Here is a 21,603-nt window from a genome sequence, read left to right as displayed (position 1 = left end):
GCCCTGAGAATTTTATTACAGATACTTATAATGAAGTAGGTAATTAGCAACAAATGGTCTCTTTGTGCGAACCTAGAATTACGAATTTTTTCATGGGTTGTTATTTTGAACCGCCAAACACTACAGAAAATGTATAGCCTCTTCACTCACTGAAAGCCTTGATTTGCAGAGTTGAGTATCTGCAACTTGGAACTTACAAAACTGATCACCAGCTTTCATGCACCTTTTATGCTGTTAAAGTTATACACAAACACCTATATACTGTCAAGCAAAAGGCTAACAAATATTTAACTTTTGAGCTGTGCTGTGTTTTGGCTCTGTGTGTTTGTATGTTTGCGTGCATGCGCACCTGTCTACACAAGCCATAACTCCAGTTGTAGGTTTTGTTTTGACAACTCTTTCAGGCAAGCTCCCCACATGGTTTTGAAAGAGGAAAAACGTTCTTAGTTCTTTAGCTTCTGCTTCTGCATCCTCTCTCTCTCTCTCTGCCCCCCGCCTTGGGAAAATACATGGCTTTTCAGTGATCACAGCTATTCTCATGATTAAATCAAGCACTCACTGTTAACCTGAATTTAGGGTTACTGATAACACATGTTGCAAAGATGTTTCATCAGCTGCCAGGACAAATTCCCAATGTGCCAAGTCTCTAAGTGCTTGCGTCCTGGATAAGTGTCACTGTGGGTCCATCAACACTGCCTGGCTCAGAAATTCCACAGATATTTATTGAGCACCTACTCTGCACAAGGGGTGGCCGCTACAGCTCGGGGGCTCCACTATGCTGTCCAGGACACAGATACTCCCTTCCAGTCTTTGCAGAAGCCAGGGTTTGTAGGCACCGCACCAGCTTCCTTGCCGGGGCGCCTCACAGCAGAAACACTAGGGACAACCATGACTCTGACTATAGCTACTATGTGAACCCAGGACAGGGGAAGAGGGCAGGATGGAATGCGGGCTGGGATGAAAGGGACATAATGGTGACTGGTGTCTTCTGCCATCAAGACCATCTGAACTGCAGGACAAGCTGACTCCTGCTGTACCAGATGAGCTAGGAGGGAGCAAAAAGCATTTTCTTCTCTCAAAAATAAATTTAGGCCAGGCGCGGTGGCTCACGCCTATAATCCTAGCACTTTGGGAGGCTGAGGCAGGCAGATCACTTGAGGTCAGGAGTCTGAGACCAGCCTGACCAACATGTGAAACCCAGTCTCTACTAAAAATACAAAATCAGCCGGGTGTGGTGGCGCATGCCTGTAATCCCAGCTACTCGGGAGGCTGAGGCAGGAGAATCGTTTGGGAGGTGGACGTTGCAGTGAGCTAAGTTCACACCACTGCCCTCCAGCCTGGGCAACAAGAGCGAAACTCCATCTCAAAAAAAAAAAAAAAAAAAAAAGAAAAGAAAAAGAAAAAGAAAAGAAAAGCAAATGTAAATGTAAATGCCCATTACTCCTACAAAGCAAAGGCAGAGGGCTGAGAGTCAGGTGGACAGGACTCTCCTCCAGAATCTGGGGAAAAAGGATGCTTCCTGGACATCAGGATGCTGCCAGGTCACCTAGCCCAGGAGCTCCTCAGTCACAGAGGTTGAGCCCTCAGCCTTCCTCCATGGATTATCAGCAGGCTAAGAGCTAAAACCAAGTCCTCTACTCCATGGAGATAATCAAGTCACAGTATTATTTTCTGGGAACAAAATTCCAGATTTAAAACATAAGCTAAAAAAGAAAGTTGAAGTTCACCAAAAAGATATTTAATAGACAACTTCTCTGGATTCTTATCTCCCCCATTTTCATTTCACCAATTTTGAATGATTAGCTTTGTCAGAGAACTTTGGATGAAATTCTAATACTAAAAAACAAGCAAAAAAAAAAAAAAATTGTGGCGCACAAGCCAAAAACAAAGGGTGTTAGCCCAGGTTCCACGGCTACTTAGCATTTGATCTTGTATGTGTCATTTTCTTTCTCTGTGATGAAGGAAAGAGCTGCCACTGCCTAACCCACTTCCCTCAAACCTTGCAGCTGCGTGGGGAGATGAGGCTTGGCTGACTCTCTTGCCCTGCACACCGTAGGTGGTGATCAGGATCAAAAGAAGAGGCTTATGATCAAAAGGGCTGGGAGTGGTGAAACATTCTGTCACGCTCGCTCCTTCATGTAAGTGTAAAGGAGGGGGCAGTGCTGTTTGTGTCACGGGTATGGTTTGTTGTTCTGGAGCGAGTTTTAACATGGGCACATTTTAAAGTAGCAGAGGAATCCTGGGCAATTCACAGCCTAGAGAGGGCCTCCATTGCCTCTCTTATAAAGCCCCAGGGGATTGGACTAGGTGATTCAAATGTTGGCTTTCATAGTGGTTGGCTGACTGTTCAACACAGGAACTAGTGCAAAATTGGTAACTAACAAATGCTTGGATGGTTAATCACAGGGTCAGTTGGTTGAAGAGAGTCCTTACTTTTCTTTCTTTCTTTTTTTCTTTTTTTGAGACAGTCTCGCTCTCGCTCTGTCCCCAGGCTGGAGTGCAGTGGCACCATCTCAGCTCACTGCAACCTCCACTCACTCCAACTTCTGTCTCCCGGGTTCAAGTGATTCTCCTGCCACAGCCTCCCGAGTAGCTGGGACTAGAGGTGCATACTACCACGCCCAGCTAATTTTCGTATTTTTAGTAGAGACAAGTTTGGCCAGGATGGTCTTGAACTCTTGACCTCCAGTGATCTGTCGGCCTCACCCTCCCAAAGTGCTGAGATTACAAGTGTGAGCCACCGTGCTCAGCCGGGTCCTTACTTTTTGAGCTGAGTCCATCTGCCCCATGCAATGTATTCAGAGCCAAAATTCCAACGCACCACCATTCCCTGGCAGGATGTGAGATCAACATTCTGCAGCTACCTTTAAATGATATTTTTAAAAATCAGGGAACTTCAGTGGAGAATAAACAAGTCTAAACTGAACCCACTCTCTCCCTCAGCACTGTAGGGTCCCTCCTGATCAGCATGGTGCCTGACACATAGTAGGGGCTCGAATATTTCCTGCAAGAATGAACAAAGTGTCCAGCATCCCTAACACTTCTGATATTCCTCGAATGTATAGGCGTAGCAGAATATCCAGAAAGCTTTCAAGAGCTGGCATTTTCTGTATCCCCCAACATACTCCCACCCTCCAGTGCTGGGTTTAGAATCAGCTAGACCGGTCTGGCTCTGCCCCTTCCTCGCTGCGTTGCTTCACCTCTCTGAGCCTCAGTTTCCTTTTCTATTCCATACAGATAATCAGGCCTCTCTGAGGAAGAGAACAACAGGGATGCCCTCCCAGAGGAGTTGGGTGGAGTATACAGATTAATTAATCCATGCAGTTCTGAGAATCGGCCTGGCACGCTGAACCCTCCTGGTAACTGTCAGCCATTAGCGTGACTATTGTTATGCTCAGTATCATTAGTGCTGGCAGTAATTAGAGGCTCATTAAATGTTAATTTTCTTTACGCCAGACTGGATGCTCAATGTAAAACCAAATTGTAATGGTATCCTACAAAATGTAAGAAAGGCAAATAGGCTGCAAAAGAAATTTTTTTTTGAAGGTCTGGGTGGCCGTTCAGAGCCCAGGACTGCTCCTCCGCATCCTGTTGGGAGGGACAATTGAGCGTGGTCCTTAGCGTCAAAGACGGCACTGGACTAAGTGTCAGGAAGCTTCTGTTCAGGTCTGGACTTTGCCCCGAAACTTTGTCGGCCTGGATTCAGGAATCCTGTTCAAGGTAAAAGGGAAATTGGTTGCCTTGCTGAGCGGAAGAGAGAAGGCACAATGCTTGCTGAAGCAGCACAGCCAGCCCAGGGTTCTCTGTGCAGAAACAGGCACTACTGGCCCGACGGTCATGTGCTTCCCCCACAGTCTCCAGGCTCCTTGCGGCTTTGCGAGGTTGTGTGAGCAGAAGTGGCAACTTTAGAAAGTGGGTACGTACCCCTTTCCTTTTCTCTTCCTCTCCTCCAGCAGCCTGAAAGCCAGTTGTTTCAAATGAAGTGGCTACAAACTTTTAGCAGCGTGGATCCCCAAGTCTCAGCTTGGAGGAAAGCTGCCTTACAGAGCTGTAGTCCTTCAGTGGACTTCATGAAAGGAAGAAATAAACTCTGCCTTATGAGGCCACCGGGATATTGGGGTTTACCTGTCACTGTATCATAGCTTAGCCTAACCTGATTACTCACATATCTCATCCAATGCCTATCCCAGAGGTTTCCTGCACCTGAAGGAAACCAAAATACTTTTCTCCAAACTATTGAGGATCGTTAAGTGAAAGATATCGACAATGCCAAGGACCCCCCTGCCCAGCCTGCATCTGCCTGATGGGAGGACACAAATCTTTCCTTACTGGAGACAGCACGGACTTAGGAGACCAAAGGAGGCACCAGCAGGCACCCGAGGAATCTGGGAACAGATTTTACTGTCTTCCCACATTTTCCCGCTTTTTCAAAGACTGGAACTGTTCTCTTCTTTGTCTTGTCACTATATAGGATTTATGGCCCTTTGTTAAAATACTATTTAAGCAAGGTCCCTAAGCCACCACCTTGAGAAAGAAATACTTTTAAACTAAGGCCTCTCCCATGTGATGGGCAGAGCACGCATTAATAAACGTTTGGTTGTTTGTCTTCTGTTAATCTGACTTTTGTTTTCAGGACAGCGTTTCCACAAAGAACCTAAAAAGGGAAAAAAAGGAAACTAGGTTTTCTCCCCTACACACAGTTGTTACAGAATGGTCTGCTATTCTGTTACTTAAGCATGGACATGTGCACACACAAATATCAGACTGGAATCCCAAGCCCATTTTCCTATTACACAAGATGGCACACTAAGATAAATCTTAGTAAGTACTAAGTAAGTACTTAGCACACTAAGTAAATCTTAATAATCCCACCATCCCACTGGTGACAAAACTGCAAGAGGACAGTGTCTTGAGGATGAGAGGCTGTGTTAGTGACAAGAAGTGCCTCCAAAGGGAAAGGTAAAAGATGCTGCTGTTACTAGTTCCCGTTGTGTGGTCTCTCATAAGCAAAATCTTAAACTCTAGTGGGGAAGACAGGGCCAGTGTCTACATATCCTACTTGCTAAGGACTTAATCTTTTTTTTTTTTTTTTGAGATGGAGTCTCGCTCCATTGTGCAGGCTGGAGTGCAGTGGTATGATCTCAGCTCACTGCAGCCTCTGCCTCCTGGGTTCAAGCGATTCTCCTGCCTCAGCCTCCCAAGTAGCTGGGATTACAGGTGCCTGCCACCATGCCCAGCTAATTTTTGTATTTTTTGTAGAGACAGGGTTTCATCATGTTGGCCACGCTGGTCTAGAACTCCTGACCTCAGGTGATCTGCCTCCTCCGGCCTCCCAAAGTGCTGGGATTACAGGCGTGAGCCATCGCGCCTGGCCTTAACACAGAATCTTTATGTCCTTTACATAACAGTCCAGCACTGTGACAGGGCAAGTATATGGGATCAGATGTCACTCAGACCTGGCTTCAAATCTCAGCCCTGCCTTTTACTGTGTAACTCAGGCAAGTTAATTTCTTTGAAGCCTTAATTTCCTCATATGTAAAATGAGTATAAAAATTTCTACCAATGGGGGTAGTTGGGATTAAATAATATAAAACAAGGTATAGTATACAACATGCTTGGTTCAATGGCTGACACTTAACACATTTACATCCTGCCTTCCTACCACCATTAAATAGCATTTGATCTCAAGTTCAGACTCTATTAAAAAAAAAGTTTACTATTGGAAGTACCAGAAAGATCCTGCAAGGACAGTTGTGATATTGCTCTGTGTGCCACAAAGGAAGGTGGAGATGGTGCTCCCAAGAGGAAACAAGGGATAAGGCGAGGCCCAAGGGAGGAAGTGGACCCAGCTTGCACCCAGAGGCCAGATGTCCAGACAAGGGAGCAGGGCTAGGCCAGGGAGGCAGGCAGGTTGGCCAAGATAGGCCAAAAGCGCCTGAACTTGGGACAAAGCTGGCCTGGGATAGACACTGCCTTGACTGCTTCCTGTTACAAAATAGTCCAGTGACAGTCCTTCCAGGCTGTGGCAATGACCTGCCACCAGGGGCAGCAGCGAGCAGCAACTCATTCTGCACCTGTGCCAACCCAGGAGCATAGAACTTCCTATAGGCTGTAGTGACAGAGCCACTTCCTCATTCATATAACCATCCAGTCATTCCACAGACATTAATTTTGAGCCTATGAAGTGGGCCAGCCCTGTGCTGGTGCTGGGAACACGGAGACAAACAGGAAGATTTCCCTTGGGGTGGAGAAGTGGCTCATAGTATTTCAGGGATGCAGATGTACAAACAGATCAAAATCCACCAGCTAAGATTTCTAACAGGTTATTTCCATGGTACACTGGCCTGTTAGAGAAGAGAACAAATATCTCCAGAGTAGAAAAAAGTAGGTTTTGCTAAGCTTGGGGATAGTCTTTCTGGGAAGAAGGAACTACAGGAGTCTTTCTTAAGAGAAAGAATGAAAGGGGAGAGAGGACAGTGCATTTGGGTTCAGGGGTCAGTCTGATATGACTAAAGTGTGGGGTATGTGGAAGAGGTGGAAGGCTTTAGAGCAAAACATGCCTGGTGGGTAGAGCTCAGCTCTCAAAGAGCCACCATGCCAGGGTCAGGAATTTGGACTTGATCCTATGGGTCAGAAATTACAACTGGCAGTCTGTAGTGGACTGGAGAGTCCATTAAAAAATCTAAATATCTTTAGACTGGAGATATGCTCTCTAGTCTGACCCACTCCCACTGCTTCCTACTATTCTACCCTTGACCCCTTCACTCTTTTATGCTACCCGCAAAGCTCTTGAAAGCATTTGGGTTTCTGACCCCTAGGAAAGCAGTGACCAGGAGAGGTTTTTAGGCGGTTAGTGAAACATGAACAAATTTGGTATTTTAGAACCTCAGTGGCGTGGAGGAGGGGAGAGATTGGTGACAGATGACACAACATGTATTCCTTCCAATAAGACTTCTTCCTTCCCTCTTGTTAGGAAAAAAAAAAAAAAAAGAAAACAGATGGAAAAAAAAGTCAACTCTGGAAGAGTTTCCATTCACTTTTGTGCAGTTAGGACCAACATGAAGTCACACTCCTATTTCAACATACCCAGACTCTCTTTTCTTGAATTCTATGTATCAATATAACAACTATTTATTGAGCAACCACCCAGTGAAAGCTGGGCACTCAGGTGCTCAGGTGGCAGGGGGTTGGGGTAGAGAGCTGAGAATTAAAGCATAAAGCTCCAGAGTTCAGCAAACTCAAGGACTCATCATGGCACTAACTCACATGTATGATGACTGGTGGATAGCATAAGACAAAAGGTATCTCCCAACAGGGGACCCTACAGCACAGATGGCCCACACTCAGGGTGTGCCAGCAGGTGGGTGCCAGGACATGGTGTGTGCACAGGGCTGGGGAGAGTGGCAGTAGGAGGTCTGATGCCATTGGTCCCATGGCCCTGCCAGCAAGCAGTCTTTCCCAGAGGCAGGGCCCCCCAAGCTTCTGCGATTAAGAGGGGTGAGTCCATTTGAGCCATGTGCGGAATCTACGTAGGCTTTGACCAAACTGGAAAGAAGGCTCTCATCATTTCTATCATTTTTGTAACCAACACATCTGTTATTCATCTAGAATTCTCAAAGTTGATTTCCCAAATCTCCTATGACAGATCAGTTAGTGCTCCCTTCCCTGAACTGAACCCTTGAAGACCAGCAGACAAAGCTGGTTACAAAAAAGGCCATGATAGGGCCCCTACTTGGCTCACTATGGCTGCCCCAAGTATCATCTGGCAGGTGTTTTCTCATGTGTGGGGAGCACGGCAATGCACTCTGGCTTTGGAGATAACAGAGCCAGGCATGGAGTGTCTACAGCCCAGAGAAGAACCCCTAAGCTCAACTGGAGCCAGTGCTGGGCTCTGTGGCTGGGACTTATGATGCCCAGGTCAGGATCAGTGGGGCTGAGGAGGGCCTGGATGTCCAGTTTCCTTCATCCCAGGCCACTTCCTGGTCCCTGGGTGATGGTCTCTCCTTTCATAGCTGTCCCTCAACCTATAGGGACTTAGAGGTATCCTCACAGGAGGTAAGGTCAGACATATGCCAATGACAACAATGACACCAGCCAGAACTTCTAGGGCATGCCTAGGTGCCAGGCACTGTGCTAAATGCTTCACAGGTATGATCCCCTGTAATTCTCACAGCAACCCTGTGAGCAGCGATTCAGGCTCTGCAAGTCCAGCCAGGCTAACTGTGGGGACTGCAGATGCATGGGTTCTCCAGCCACACTGAGTACCTCCAGGGAAGGGGCAGCGGTGTGGCCATCTCTGTGTTCACCCCCACAACAGTGAGCACAGTGCCCTATACACTAGGAGCTGGGTGGTGGCAGGGCCTGGACCAGGGTGAGGTACGCTGCGAATCAGGTACCCAGGAAGCAAAATTTAAGGACACACTCTCGGGTGCCACCCTGCACTTGTAGGAACCTGAGAGTGGGTGCCACCTTAAATTTTGCACACTGGGTACCTCATTTGCTTTCCTCTAGTCCTGGCCCTGGGTAGTCCAATGACCAGGCATGTGTGTGTGTCTTGCTCCTCCTCCCTAGCCATGGGACCCTCCCTTCTCTGTGCCTCAGTTCTCCCACCTGTAAAATGGGACTAATGACAATACCAAGGGTGGACAGAGATGCAGTAAAATCAGAACTCTCTCATACTCTGCTGATGGGAACATAAAAATGATGCATCCACTTTGGGGAACTGTTTGGCAGTTTCTCAAAAAGTTAAACATAGAGTTACCATACAACCCAGCAATTCCACTCCTGGGTATCTACCCGAGAGAAATGAAAACACATCTCTAAACAAAGACTTGTATACGAATGTTCACAGCAGCAGCATCATAATCACCATAAAGCAGAAACAACCCGATTGTCTATCAACTGATGAATGGCTAACAAAATGTGGTATATCCACACAACAGGATATAAAAGGAAACAAAATACTAATACATGCTACAATGCGGATGAACCTCAAAAGGGAAAGAAGAGAAGCCAGACAAAAGACCACATGGTGTATGATTTCACCTATATAAAATGTGCAGAAAAGGCAAACCTACAGAGACAGCAAGTAGATTAGTGGCTGTGTAGGGCTTGAGCTAAGGTGGGCGGGGAGTGGAAGAAGGGAATGGAGAGTAACTGCTAATGGGTACACAGGATCTCTTTCTGGGGTGATAAAAATGTTCTAAAGTCACATTGTGGTAATGGTTGCATAATTTTGTAAATATACTAAAAGTCAATAAATTGTACACTTAAAGTGGGTGACACTTGGGTATGTAAGTTATATCTCCATAATGCTATTTTAGAAAATAGGGCTAATGATAATACCTATGGCACAGCATTGCACAATGCCTGAGAGTATCCTATACATCATCTTTTTTTTTTTTTTTTTATGAGATGGAGTCTCACTCTGTTGCCCAGGCTGGAGTGCAGTGGCATGATCTCGGATCATTGCAACCTCCACCTCCCAGGTTCAAGCAATTCTTCTGCCTCAGCCTCCCAAGTAGCTGGGATTAGAGGCATGTGCCACCACGCCCAGCTAATTTTTGTATTTTTGGTAGAGACGGGGTTTCACCACATTGGTCAGGCTGGTCTTGAACTCTTGACCTCAGGTGATCTACCGGCCTCGGCCTCCCAAAGTGCTAGGATTACAGGCGTGAGCCACCGCACCCGGCCCCTCTACATCATCTTCACACTTATTATTATGATCAGATAAGTATCTGTTGCTCACTTAAAGGACTTAAAGGTTGTCTAAATTCCCTTGAAGTGCCTTTATTTTTAGGGGGACTTTGGGGAACTAAAGTGGGCAGTCACCCGAGATCCTGTGTCTCTAAGTGACCTGCCCGTGCCCAGGCAGGTCTCCCAATCAGCTACTCGGGCTGCAGCGGCTGCTGCAGGCACCAGCCTGACGTGGGTGAAACTCTTCAAGTCTTGGATTCCAAAGATCTGTGTCGAGTTCTGGCTCTGACCTTCATATTATCTACTCTGTAGGGTTGCTGTGCAAATGACATGGGCTACGGTGTGAGGATATTTGGAGCATCCAATAAATTGGGGAAAATCGTGGGTGAGGAAGACCGTAGGCAGAGGAAGACCCTGAATGCACACCCATCCTTGCTGTTATCCTCCGTGCTGGATTGTGGCTCAGCCACAGGTTCTAATCCGTGGAGGAGGGGCCACAGCCCTTTTGCTGGAGCCACAGGTGCATGGAGGGCAGGAGGGGTTAAATGTGCCCAGGCTTGATGAACATCAGGTGTGGCACAAGCCTGCCTGGCTTCCAGAATTCTTGGATAAAGGACTTCCCCACTTTGTACTTTCTTGTCTGTTAAATGGGGATAACAGAATCACAACATCGGGCTAGGCATGGTGGCTCATGCCTGTAATCCCAGCACTTTGTGAGGCCGAGATGGGAGGATCGCTTGAGGTCAGGAGCTCGAGACCAGCCTGGCCAACATGGTGAAACCCCGTCTCTACTAAAAATACAAAAATTAGCCAGGCATGGTGGCGTGCACCTGTAGTCCCAGCTACTCGGGAGACTGAGGCAGGAGAATTGCTTGAACCCAGGAGGTGGAGGTTGCAGTGAGCTGAGATCATGCCATTGCACTCCAGCCTGGGCAACAGATTGAGACTCCATCTCAAAAATAACAACAACAACAAAAAACAAAACAGAATCCCAACCTCTCTTAGGATTGTCCGAGCACACCCACAAAAGGCATGTAGATTTGTGCCTGTGATGTCAGTGAGGGCTAGCATGACAATGGGCAGCAGATGTTGTAGCTAAGTGCCAATGACTATGACCTTCCTGAAGGCAGGAGCATTGTTTTCTTCCTCTGGCAGGTGCTCAGTGAGTGCTGAATGGAAAGAGGAATCAAAGCGGGGAGGGAAGGTGCTGTGATGAGCTGGCTAGCTGGCTGAGGAAACAAAAGGGCCTTAGTTAGACTGTAGAGAAGAAGAAAAATAATACATGGTCATAGGACTGTATAACCTTGGGCCAATTATCTTACCTTTCCGGGCCTCAGTTTCCTCAAGCTGGGCTATTTGATCCCTAAAATTTTTTTCAGCTAGAGCATTCCTGGATCCTACCAATGTACCATGTTGCTACTAGACTCATCCTCTCAAAATCTTCTTTCAGTGATTCCAGAGGACATTATATATCCTGTACCAGGAAATCCATAAATCCTATTCTAAAAGTGCCAAAGTCAGGCACTGTCCAAGTTCACACTGTCGAATGCAAGTTCTCCATTCTTTGGAATGTTTACCATTAACTGTGAAGTGATCAAGACCGTTTCCGTTCTGTGGCTCTATCTGCCCAAGAGCCCTGGTTCTTGGAAACAATGTGAAGTCTTCGGGCTCTCCTGGACTATGGGTCTCTGGCAGAAATTCACCACATACTCAGAATCAATTCTCTAACACAAAGTTCCCCAGAAGAAAGTAACAGGCAGTTCTACAAGATAATGAAATCGCAGAGTTCTCTATTAGGAGAGCTTAGGGGAGAGCTGGCGCTTCAATCCTCTCCTGCCTGGAACCCGTCTTTTCCCCTAAATGTCTTGGCCAGAGGGCAGTCTCTTTCTCCAGCTTCTATCTGTCAGTTCACATCCCTGCATTATCTACCTCTTCACCTCCCCTACACAAAAGCAAAGGCACACCCCATCACCGCCAGTGCTGGTCTCCTGGCCTCCTGGCCTCTCCCTACTCCCTCCAGACCACCACTGCCACAAACAACTTCACCATGACATCCAGCTCTGACCAGGCTGTGTGCAAATATCTTAATCTATTTTCAAAAAGACAGGGTGCCATGCAAATGAAAATAAGTTCTAAACTTCCTCCTCCACAGGCTATGGAGATCCCTGGAGGGTTCTGGGTACACCCAGGGGCTGTTGGGGGGGCGCCTGAGATGGCTTTGTCCTTAGAGCAATTCAGCCCAGTCTCATATTTTAAGAACAGCGGGAACGTAATATCAGCTGAAAGGAGTTTTCTGTGCGCTATTTAACTAAATGGCTCTGCAGCTGGGGAGAGCCATAGGCAGACGTGTTATGATTCAAAGGCTCCCAATTACAATGATCCTCTTTTATTGTATAAAAACAGCAACACAGCCATTCTCCACCCTCCCTCCGCCTGCTTCCTCCACCCCCTTCCCCCATTGGCTGGCGAGGCCACTCTGCATCCTGAAAGGAGCACCCAGATTCTCCTCCAGCTCCAACTTTGCAGCTTTCAGCCCACAGGGATTCCTTCCCTCCAGATCCGGGGAGGAGAGGGCGGAGGGCGCAATGCCCCTGGAGAATGTTCTCTTGGAGACACTGATAGAGGCTTTACAATGGCCTCTTTTTGAGGAGGGGTGGTTTGGGGGAGCTGTAGATAATAGATGCGGATTTGTAATTCTCTCCTGTTTTGACCAAACTCTCATACGCACGCGTGCACGCACACTCATGCAGGAAGGCATGCACCCCTATGCCCCTTATCAGAAAAGCAATCAGACTATCCCAAAGCACGATCTAAAACCGTCCCTTCTCCTCACACCTCTTCCAGGCTGATGTGGGCCAGGCTTCCAGAAGACTTACGTACAATATCAGAAAGCTCTGGAACCAGACTGAGCTGAATTTGAATTCTGTCTTTGCTACCTTCTTTCTGTGACCTTGAATAAGTACTTAACCCCTCTGAGCTTTCGTTTCCTATCTTTTTTTATTTTTTATTATTTTGAGACAGAGTCTTGCTCTCTCACTCAGGCTGGAGTGCAGTGACGTGATCATGGCTTACTGTAGCCTTGACCTCCCGGGCTCAAGCGATCCTCCTGCCTCAGCCTCCCAAGTAGCTGGGACTACAGGTGTGTGTCACCACGCCCAGTTCATTTTTTAGTTTTTTAAATTTTTTGTAGAGATGGGGTTTCACCATGTTGTCCAGGCTGGCCTTGAACTCCTGAGCTCAAGCGATCCACCTGCCTTGGCCTCCCAAAGTGCTGGGATTACAGGCATGAGCCATCACGCTAGCCCATTTTTCCTACCTTTTAAGTGGAATTACACTGCCACTCTCAATTTACTCCTCAGGGTCAGATTAAATGACATTGTGAAGGGAAAGTGTTTAGCAGAGTGCCTAGCACATAGTAGGTGCTTACTTTTTCTGTGGCTGTTGCTGTTCTTAACATGGTGAACACCATGTGCTTGTGCTGTGTCTGGGTATGTGGGGAGCTTTGTGCATCTGGTTGTGTAGGGAGCTTTGTATTTGCTCAGTTTCACCAGCCAGAGTGAACCAGGCTGTGGGGGATGAGATGGCTGTGGGGGCATAAATGTCAGGCCTGCTGAGGAGTGTTTTTCTTGAGTGTTTCTGCAACACTGGTTTAAACGGTCACCTCTGCACAGCATATGCAGGCATGCATGAGTGCCTGCCACTTCCTCCTTAACTTAGACTTGTGGTCCTTCCTCAGTTTTCTGCAGATGTTTTTGAGCCCAGCAGCTGCAGTTGCAGGCATCCAACCAGGACAAGGAGGGGCTGTAGCCCAGGAACTCCCATTCATAACCCTCTTCCTCTCTGCCTCAATAGCAGGCTCCTTCTCTGTCTCTCACAAGTGGCCCCTGGGCCCCCAACAGGGAGGATTTCCTCCCAAAGAAACAGCTAACTCAATTTGGCTACTCCCCGAAGCCCCAGAGATCCATGAATCTATTCCCTGACCCTGAACTTGACAGGAAATGGTCCCCAGGATTTTGCTGATTTCTCTCTGAAAGATAAACTCAGCGTGGGCTTCCCGCTATTCCATCCCAAACTAGACATGTGCACCCCTAAAATATATCACAAATCTCTTACACCACAGTGAATGCCTGGCTCACATTCCTTCATATTGACCCCCCATGGATCAATAGCACAAGAATTTCATTCACTGCAGATTCTGTTATGTGTTAAATACCATTGCAGTGAAACAATGTGTAACAAGATTAATCTCCACTAAGTGTTTCTAATGTTAGGGAGTAAGGGGGAGAGAAAGAGGAAGAAAAGGTGTGAACTGTGACTTTTAACAGGTAAATATTGTCTACCGGGGGGAAAGAGAGGTATCAGCAAGAAGACAGGTTCTGGCCCTGGTGTCTCTATTCCATTTTAAAGTTTGGGTGGAAATTGATATACTGTTGTCAGGACTGTTTTTCTGCATGGGGTCTGTTTTACACACACACACACACACACACACACACACATCACTGCCAATCAACCCCTCTTAACTGCATGATTACAAGTGTAAGAACAGGAAGCAGACTGTGGGTGGATGTTCTTAAAATCACAACCTGCTCAATGTAGGGTGGGGGCATTAGAGAAGGGTGGGGGAGGGGAATCACGAGTTTTTTCAGTTCAAAATGATCTTGTCAATACAGAAAATAATGTCTACCTTATTGTCTACCAAAGGGGCATGTGCACAGCCAAGCATCCTTCCTGAGATGTGCTGTCTGGATGTGGCTATGACACAGCACATTACAGTACCTGATGTGCTGGTACCGTACGTGTGGTACCTGATGTGTGGTACGGACTTGCCACAAAATGAGTGCATGTGTGTACTGGGGGTGGGGGGAGGCAGAAGGGGAATGGCAATGAGATGGGACAGTCAGGGTCCTGGGATTGATGATGAAATCCACACATGCTAATTACTTGGCACCTCAAATTTACAATAAAGTCACTTTCTTGAGGTGGTTGCAGTGATGATGGTGATTTGTTGAGCACAGTTCATATGTGAGGTGTGTGCTAAGCCTTTTTACAACTTTCTTAAGTTTCCTAACAACTCATACAGCAGCTACTAAAGTGATCTCCATTTCAGAGATAAGAAAATTGAGGTAAGTAACAGCTCAAAGTCATAAAGGTAATACCCTGAGCAAAGACAATCAGAGAGGCTGGCCCTTGCTGGAGGAATCTAGCCTGGGGAATCTGCTGCTGGGAAGGCCTCTGACATCCTCTGATATCATCTCCTTGATTTAAAGCAATGGCAAAGGTCATGGCCAAAGGTATCCTGCTGATGAGTGGTGGAGCTGCAGCTAGGGCCCAGGAGCCCCAAAGGTCAGGGAAAAGGCAAGTGTAGTGTTTGGAGAGTAAATGGCACCCCCTTCCAGCTTTTCCAGTCCCACTAACTGAATTATCCAGAAAGGAGAGCTGATTGCCTCCCTGTAACAGCTGACTCACATCAGGTTAAGTTTGGATTCTTATTGACAGGACCTAAAAGCAAATCATCCCTCACTTCTTTATTGCACATGGTCTTCTTTTTGCCCTGAGGCAAAACTGGTCCCTGGCCTGAAACTTTCCAGAACTCATTTTATTGCAAATAAGAACTAAGCTCGTTTGTCCGCACAAGGTACTCTGCTGTCAGTCTTAGTCTTCCCTTCCCCAAACACGTGACCTTCAGAAACCTGCCATAGCTCCCTAGTACCTAGAGATTAAAAGCCAGCCTCCTCCATGTGCACCCCCAAGCCTGGCATCATCTCTTTGCACAGCCTTCCCTGCATCCCCCTCTCCACCTCCCCAGGGTACCTGTCCACTGCTCCCAGGGCCCTTCTTTCTCAGGCAGCACATGCCCTCCCTGCCAACTCAACAACCATTCCTCCTTTCACCCCGTCTGCCTTACAAGTTGAACCCCAATTTGCTCATGACAGCAATGGGTCCAATTAAAAATACTTGACTGCTCTTCCCTGGCAGTAGTCACCATGTGGCACAGCTCTGGTCAATGAGCTAAAGACAGAAGTCCCTGAGAGGGGTGCCCCTTCCCAGATATAGCAGTGAAGCTGTACTGGGTAAAAGCTCTTTGAGACTCATTCATCCTTTTTTCTCTTTCTTGGAATGCAAACCTGAGGCCTAGAGACGTAGCAGCCACTTTCCTACCACGAGATGATAAACCTAAGGCCAAAGGCCTCCACTCTAAGCATGGCAGAGTAGAAAGAAGTAGTCCGGGTTCCCAATGGTACAGCTGAGGCATCATCCCCCTTTACCCCTCACCCCGTTGTTGTCTGACACAAAAAAGTCCCTATCTGGTTAAGTCACTGGTAGTCAAGATTCTGCTGCTAGCAGCCGAATGCAATGATATTGGCTACACCTCCAGACATTGTTCCTCTTCATTCATGGGGCAGTTCAGCTGCTCCCACCTCTAGGAGATCCTGTGATCCCCTCAGAGCAGAAGAATCATGCCTTTCCTTGTGCTTCCACAGTGGTTAGTTTTCTCAATCATAGCACTTATCTAAGCCTGCTTGATTTGGTTTAATGAGTGCTTCCCTGCAGTCGGCTCAAACTCCTAGAGGGCAGGGGGTGTGTATCCCACCAGTATCTCCATAATGTCTGGAGCATGCAGTGCTTTGCGTTTCTGCCAGGGGGGCTCTGTCTCCCCAGCGTTTCCATAACATCTGGTTATGCGCTCTGCATTGCAACAGCAGAGTGTGTGTGTTCTGGAGGCTGCCACTCCGCTTACTAGCTGTTTGGTCTTGGGCAAGTTAGCTAACTTCTCTGGACATGTGCCTCCTCATCTAGAAAAAGGAGAGAATGAGAGTACTTACATCAGAGTTGTCATGAAGACAAAATAGTCTAGTCATAAGCACTTGGGATAGTGCCTGGCATACAAAAATGCTTAATGGCTATGGGTTCTTATTAGTATAATGAACATTATAGTTGCTGAATGAATAAATAAATCAACACACAGTTGCTAAATAAATGAATAAAGGAATAAAATCCAGGTAAATTCTGGAGTTCGGACCTCGGGACAGTGGCTACTGTTCCCTCTTTTCTGCTGGACCTGACTCTTTACTTTTTTATTCTAACTGTGACGTCGTGTATCTGAATGCTGCTACAATGGACTGGTTAAGGCTATGAAGTTAGGCCTGGATTTGCTTTTTGCTGTGTCGCTCAGGCAAGTTTCTTCACCTCTTGGAGCCTCTGTTTCCTCAACCATAAACGGAGGATAATAGTAGTACTTAGCTCACAGGATTGTGGTGAGAATTAAATGATAAAGCACGTAAAATATACAGCATTGTGCCTCACACACCATAACAGTGTTAGAAACTGTTATCAAACATTGCCATGATTATTTTTGATAAGTGTACAGCATCCCACCAAATCACATGGTCCTGATGTGGATGAGAAACGCCGGGTGGGGCCACCTTTCAGCATGTCAAGATACACTGCACTTACATCACAGGAATACCCTTTCTTCAGTGCCAACAAACAGTGGTGTTTTCCCTCTTCAAATGGACATTAGTTGAGATAGCTGATGTGCCCCAGAATCTTGGTTTCTTGTATTTTCCCCTGAAGCACAATCTTCAGGTGCATCCTTTAGCTGACAGCAAACCTGGCTAGAAGGAAAGGTACAAGTGCGCAAGAGAACAATCGCGGAGCAGAGCATTTAAACAGCGATGATATTTCCACACATTACCAGTCCAATTATTGTCAGTGACACATTTCAGCCTTACTTGTAGATTTTTTCCCTTCTGGCCTTAAAAGAAGCTGTGTATACAGCTTTACGTAACTTTCCCTTTAAACTTAAACCTTTATGCTAGTCCCATTCAACCACTTGACAGCTCCATTAATCTATTTTTACTATTAAACATGCCATTTTACAAGATATTTATTCCACTTGGTCGCCATCCAAACGCTTTTTGACATTACTGCCCTGGGAGTGAACTGCTTAAACTCGCTGCCCTCATAAACAGAAAATCACCTTTTGACTCAAATCTTGAAGAGCTCTCAGAACCTCACCCCCTTCACTTCTACAGGCATTAATTTCTGCCATATATAAAGGAGAGAGTGAGTAAGTGTGTGTGCGTGTGGTTTTAAGAGGGTAATTGTGGGAGGTCTGGGCAATTCAAGAAGTGCTGGGGAAGGAATCCTCTCCTCTAACTCCATTCTGCTCATCGGGGCCTGCCTGAGACCTGGAGATCTGGTAACTTAACAGAGAGAAAGTTATCAGAGAGCAGGTTGGGGAAGAACTCCAGGGCCTAAAAGGCAGTGTCCCAGGGGGCCAAGCTGAGCAACCACTCTTTAAAAGGGGAGGGGTCGAGGGAAAGTCCTTATTCATCGACTTCTCTCCTTCTCCACGCCCCAGACAAACAAAAGGCCACCGCGAAACAGTTGAAGGTAGAGACCTACTGGCTTTGAAGACTATCAATCAGGTGGAAACCTGAACAAATCACAATTTGGCTTCCCCATCAAGTTTTCTCCCCAGCCTGACAAACCCTCCTCCGCCGCCGCCTCCACCTCCTCCTCCGCCTCCCAGGCTCAGCACAGCTACGAGGCCAAAGGGACCGTCCTGTGATGCCTGCTGGTTTCCAACTTTCCGCTCATCTTCGTCTCCGCAGCCTCCTGCAAAGCGGCTGGGAAAAGGGCAAGTTTGCAAAGCCGAGGATACAAGTCCTGGGGAAGCCACAAAGAAGCTGCAACACCAACAAAGATTAACCTCTTGTGGGGCAGACGAAAAGCGCCAGCTGCCGTTCAGGGGGGCGAACGTGGGCTCGGGCTGGCAGAGGCTCCGGCCAGCTGGCAGCGGACAGCAGGGCCGGGGGTCCCGCGGCCCCCCTCGGCCCCCCGCCCGGCGCGGACTCCCCCTGCACCTGAGCGGGGGTGAGGACAGCGCCGCGCTCCGGCCCTGCCCCCGCCAGGTAGCTCGGCTGCCGCCCGCGCTGCGCGCCCGCTGCCTGCAGCCGCCGGGAGCGACGAGAGCAGAGGCAGCCTCGGCCCACGGCGTCATGCTTCCTGCCACCACATTACGGCGAATCGTCACCGGGAGAGGGGAGCGAGGGGAGAGGGGGAGGGAGGGGAGCAGACACACGCAGCCCCCCGCCTGCCAAAACGCGCGGAGACGGGGCCACGTCCCGGTGGAGTCCCCGCGGGACCTGCCCCGTTTGCACAAAGCGCCGCAGTTTGGCCAAGAAGGGAGGGAGACGGCCACGAAATAAATAAATAAAAACAGTCGGGTCTACGTAACGCCCTGTCGAAAGCGGACGCCATATTTTTTTGTGGCTTATGTCGACATAGGGAAACGTAGACATGTTTTTCCTCCTCCTCCTCCTCCTCGCTCTGGCTCCCATTTATCCAAACTTGTAATCAAAACTCTTAAAAAAAAATCTTCTTCCCTCTCTGTATCCGCTCATTTCCTCCCACCCGCAAAAAGAGCCTGCACACCCCCCCCCTTCCGTACCCCCCTTCCAATTACAAACCCGGCCAAGTCCCATTAACAACACATTTTCGGGAGCCGCGGCGGCGACGGCGGCGGTGGGAAAGTTGGGCTGGAGTGGCCGGCGCCCGGCGTGCGGGGTTTGGGGCTGGCGGCGCCGGCTGGGGGGGCTCCGCGCCGAGGCGAAGTTTCTTACCTGCGCTGGGGCTGGGAACGCGGGGACCCGGGCTGGGAACGCGGAGACGCGGCACGGGCGTTCCAAAATGGAACTCTGCTGGCTCCCCCCACCCACTCCCCACTCCCCACCGGGCGCCCGGCTCGGGCTCCGTGGGAAAGAGGGGGAAAGCCAGCCTGCCAGCCAGCCAGACAGACAGAAAAAGCCCCCGTACGGAGAACGGTGGCCAAAATTTTTAAAAGAAAAAAAAAAAAGGAAAAAAAAGGGAAAAAAAAATGCCTCGATCAGTGGGGAATCTACGCCAAAACCCACATGATCTGTAACGTCAGCATGCGTATTTGCATACGATACCACCACCCGAGCTGCCACCCGGGCTCGGGTTCCGCAGAAAGTTACAAAGTGAAATTCAGCCCCCTCCGGAGACACCGGCGAAATGTCATTTTTCAGGCAGGAGCTGGGGGGGAGGCTAGCCCTAAAGGCGCTGGTTACTGGCCAAGGTAGGGGGGCAGTAAATTAACTTAAAAGTCTGAGCCCAGTAACGGACTCGGTGGAATTTCTGCGAGAAAAGGAGGGGGAGGCGCGAGCGAGATCATTGAATATTAAGCACGACCCCGCGCGGCGGCCGCGGCCAAACCCTCTCGGTGCAATACCCATTTTCTTTATGAAAAGTTCAAGGTGTCACTGATGAGCTCAACAAACTGTTGATCTTGACCACGTGGAGTGGCGGACCGTGGGACCGAAGGGCGCGCTTGCAGGCCCGGCTCTGGCGGCACCCGGGCCCCGGGACCCTTTGCGTGGGACTGTGCGCGGGTGGGGCCACCACGCACCCTGGGCGCTGCCTGCGCCTTGGCCCGGCTTCAGGCTCAGGAAAATAATAATAACGATTTTAAAACTATGTTGAGCGAGACACATTTTACTCCCGGAATGATAATGAGAAGGCTCGGCGTAGGGAGGGGAAGAAGGAGCCCCCCACTTATATAACGACTTGAAGTTAGATCACTTTTGCTTGGGGAGATTCCGGGATTTCCGCCCGCGCCAGGTCTGAGGCTGGTTAAAGATCTTCAAACTTTTTTCCCTTAAGAGCCAATAAACAAACAGACGCCCCAGGGGCCGACTTAAACTCTGGTAGAGCCCGAGTTCGCTGGAATTCTCAGATTCGAAGAAATGCACACGCCTGCGGTGCTCGCAGAGAAGTCCCTCGGAAGCTAGGCAGATCGCTTTCGCAACTGGGACTCCAATGTTCCCAGTGGGAGCGGAGCTCTCACCGCGGCAGCCCCCAGGTTCCCCTCGGCGCCTTAGAGCAAAGGTGGCGGGGGATCGCGCTGCCCTTCGCCCCCCGGCTCGGAACCATGAACTTGTATTCCGGGCGCAGCGCTCCTGCCACAGTGCTCGGCTAAAGAGCTCTAAGGAATTCGGGATCTGGGTACACTTCGGGATCTCAGGCGGCAACCTGTCTGCGCCGCGCATTCCTGCCCAGATGTACCTTGTTTCCCCCTGGGCTGGCCTGTGGACTCTTGGGCAGCTCCCGGGCGGGGACGAGGGGATGCGGTCTGGGGGCTAGTTTAGAAGCTTCGAGCGCAGCGAGAAAACAAAGGGAGCCTGGGGCTGGGAGGCTCTGCGGAGTCCCCGCCCGCCCTGCAGATTAGCAGGCGCGTCGCGTCGGGGCTTCCCGGGCAGCTCTGCTCTGGGGAATTAGAACGAACTCTAGCGGCCGTTTGCAACTCGGCTGTGGGCGCGAGGGCATCAACAGGTGGCCGTGTGCAGCGGAGAGGCCAATGGCGAGGACCCGGACTGGGGTGAGGACGGCTGGCCTTGGGGCTGACTGGGTGGCGGATGCGCTGGGTGACCTTTTGGCTTTTTCATTTCCGAGGCCGGGGAGAAAGAAGTAGCTAAAAGGTTTTTGTAAGTTCTGCCCTAGGGCTCTAATTTCTGACATACCCCTTGACTCCCCAGAAATCCTTTGCAACAAAAATTAAAACAGCTCATATGCAAAACTTCCTTAATGGCCAGCACCTGTTTGTTCGGTTATTGCTGATGTAGGGTCTGTTTGTTTGCATTTTAACCACCCATAAAACAAGATTGTATCCTGGGAAGGAGTCTCTTGCGTGATGCTCGCGGACCTGAAAGGCGACCTGGAAGGGCTCTTACAGGATTCTGTTAACTTCTTGATGACTGTAATCCAGCTTGGGCCACATCTTTCTCAGCCTCATTTGGTACCGGCTAAGAACCTAATTTACTTGCCATCAACATCAGAATTTACCGATGCCTGATCTCCTCCCAACCTCTGCCTCACCCAGGG

The 21,603-nt window shown here is 48.8% G+C and overlaps 1 protein-coding gene across 6 annotated transcripts in view; it reads right to left on the bottom strand.

Moving 5' to 3' along the window:
* ZHX2 (zinc fingers and homeoboxes 2) overlaps window positions 1-21,603 on the bottom strand; it is a 195,815-nt gene extending 174,212 nt beyond the window's left edge. For all 6 annotated transcript variants that reach the window (XM_063816537.1, XM_009455850.5, XM_063816538.1 and 3 more), the window contains exon 1: window positions 19,326-21,603. The gene's annotated coding sequence lies outside the window, so the exon portion shown is untranslated. The remainder of the gene's footprint in view (window positions 1-19,325) is intronic.

Source organism: Pan troglodytes, chromosome 7, assembly GCF_028858775.2.
Source record: "Pan troglodytes isolate AG18354 chromosome 7, NHGRI_mPanTro3-v2.0_pri, whole genome shotgun sequence".
Classification (NCBI taxonomy): domain Eukaryota; kingdom Metazoa; phylum Chordata; class Mammalia; order Primates; family Hominidae; genus Pan; species Pan troglodytes.
Note: the sequence above shows the minus strand (reverse complement) of the source record. Positions and strands in the feature narration are given on the sequence as shown.